This window comes from Castanea sativa, chromosome 4, assembly GCF_040712315.1.
Source record: "Castanea sativa cultivar Marrone di Chiusa Pesio chromosome 4, ASM4071231v1".
Taxonomy (NCBI): Eukaryota; Viridiplantae; Streptophyta; class Magnoliopsida; order Fagales; family Fagaceae; genus Castanea; species Castanea sativa.
Genome location: NC_134016.1, coordinates 8,066,930 through 8,069,555, shown reverse-complemented (window position 1 = coordinate 8,069,555; position 2,626 = coordinate 8,066,930). Strand labels below are relative to the sequence as shown.

At 33.8% G+C, this 2,626-nt stretch overlaps 1 long non-coding RNA gene across 1 annotated transcript; it reads left to right on the top strand.

The window, feature by feature from the left end:
- The first annotated feature begins 672 nt into the window (after nucleotides 1-672).
- LOC142632255 (uncharacterized) lies at nucleotides 673-2,274 on the top strand. The gene is made up of 2 exons (XR_012843760.1): nucleotides 673-868; nucleotides 1,846-2,274. It is a non-coding gene; the product is annotated as an uncharacterized LOC142632255 (long non-coding RNA).
- Nucleotides 2,275-2,626: the final 352 nt, after the last annotated feature.

Sequence of the window (2,626 nt, the reverse complement as noted above, 5' to 3'; positions counted from 1 at the left end):
TAGGTAATATATCATGTTTTCCATCACCTCATCAGTGACACTATTGTCTTGGTTATCGTCTTCACAATCTTTGAAAATTCTAACTGACCTGTAAATTTTTAATGAAAGATTATTACCTCTAAAAATATGTTTCAGATATTTTTAGTTGTTTCATAAAGAGACAGCCACTCAATTTCATTGTGCCATTCGCATCTGAGAATCTGATAATGCCTTAGAATATGCTAAAGGACCTCTTTAATCTTATTATGGTGCTCATGGCGTTATGCATCAAACCTCTTGTTGCTGTACTCCTTATCAAAAAGGGGTTGCGGAATGAAAATATAGACTTTTTCTTGAAGTTTCTAGGACGACTATGCTTCAAGTGCCCTCTTATTCATAGTTCTTTTCCCTCTCCCTAGGGGTTGTACCAGCAAAACTATGTAGTTATGAACCTCCTCGACCCTCCATGAGGCATGCAAGCATGTTCACCTTTGATATGTCCCCATTTGGGTTTTCTTTTCTTACTTTTTGGTTTTGATTTGGTAAGAAGCAACCGTGGTAAGTCTCTCTCTGACCACTTCTGTAACATCCCAACTTAAATAAAAAAAATTTGTATGGTCAGATTTTTGAGACCCCACATGACCCACCCACCCCATATGCTTCCCCTCCACACAAATATCATCTCGCACTCTCACTCTCCTGGCTCAACAAGGGTCCTCTCCACTTGTTTTCTTTTTCATTTTCTCGCAAATGAAAACACTCCCCTCTTACTCTCTTATCTTCTCCCACTGGTGTACCTCCTTCACCACCATATCCACCATCATTTTTCCAACAAGATCACCAGAAAATCCTTAAAAACCTCTAAGCATCTTCATATCTCTTATTTGAGGTAAAAATTCATAACCTTTTTGGTGAGTTTTATACTTTTTCTTGAGATTCTTTTTATCTAAGTTTTGATAATGATATTCATGTGATTTATGAGTTTTGAAAGTGATATTTATGTGTTTATATGTATGGTTTTTGCATTGGTGGAATCATTTGATGAGTGAGTTTATGGTTTTTACAATGGTGGCTATCTAAGGCTTATTTATGGTGGAAATTTAGGGGTTTTGAGTTAACTTATATAATGTGATAGATGGTAAATATAACTTTTACTGATTATTTAGAGCCAGTTAAATATTTAAATTGTTTGTCTTGAAGAATATTGTGATTTTTGGTATCATGAGTCTCTTGTTGATGTGGTGTAAATCTTGTGGGAAGTACTTATAAGGTGTTGAAGTTTTGGTGTTAGAGAGAATACCTTGAATGAATTATGAGTATAAATTGGAGTCTATGACTTGTAATTTATACTGTTAAGAAACTTTGGAAGTGGAATACATTATTAGTGAGGTTAAATACTAGGCTTGCCTAATAAATTGCTTATTTGACATTGACAATTCTTAATTTGTAGCTAGATATAATTTCAAGCTTTATACTTATTGTGATAGGTTTGCTTGATATTACTTAGATTCTAGCTAATCTCCTTTGGAGCTTGGAGAATTAGGTTTTTGTAGGTTGCGAGGTAAGTAGCTTTTTAATGAAATTTTTAGAAAATAACCATGTTCCATAAATGTTGTTTTTGGGTCAAACACATTTTGAAAAATTATTTATGGAGCTATGTTTTCTTATTTGGAAAATTAATATGAAAGCGCATCGTGTTTAATATTGCATATGAAGAAATTGAATGAATTGTTGACATGGAAAATATGAGCATCTTTGGTTTAATCTTTGATAATGAATTCATGAATTTATGGTACATTGGAAAATTTAAATCTAAGTCAATGACTTTTCAAATATCCCAGTGATCACTCGATTTGGTTTATGCAGTCTTTGTGACAACGGAATCAGATCTAAGTCAATGACTTTTCACTTTTGATGACGCGTTCTTCCCTGCTGCTAATGGGGGGAAGAGGTTCCTTATTTGTGTGTGGGTGAGGTTGCTGCCCATGGTGCCAAAAGATCATATGCAAAAGAGGTCCTATTTGATGCGTTTTCCTTACTGCCCATGGGGTAAGAGACAAAATCTTGAGGCTATGGGTGAGGCTGCTGCCCATGGGGTCAAGAGACTGCATACCAAAGAGGACAATATTATGCCAATTGTGAATGGGTGGATCCCTTGACCGGTCTATGTGGTAGTGTGGTATATTTATGATAAATTACTTTATGTTAGATTTTTGGTTTTAGAATTATATTGTTAGTGCTCACAGATTATAGTATATAGTTTCATGATATTTATTTTAAGAAATCTTGTGTTTCATTATTTAATCATTCTTTTCATATTATTATTGAAAATGATCTTGCAGAATTTAGTTAGAAATTTCTCAAACTAAATCATGTTTTGTAAACTGTTCATATCATAAAACTTGTGTTTACCTTACTCCCAATAATTATATTACTTACTGGGCTTTGTCTCATCCTATTCTTTTACAAAATTTTTTAGAGTAAGTAACGATCATTTTGAGACAAGTTTTTGTGGCTAGCAGTAGTTAAACTTACTACTGATGGAGGTTGGACTTTTGTGATGGTGATCTTTAGATGATATACTTCCTAAAGTAGGCTTGACTTATTCTTTCGTATCTAATAGTGGTGATGAATTTTATTCCTACTG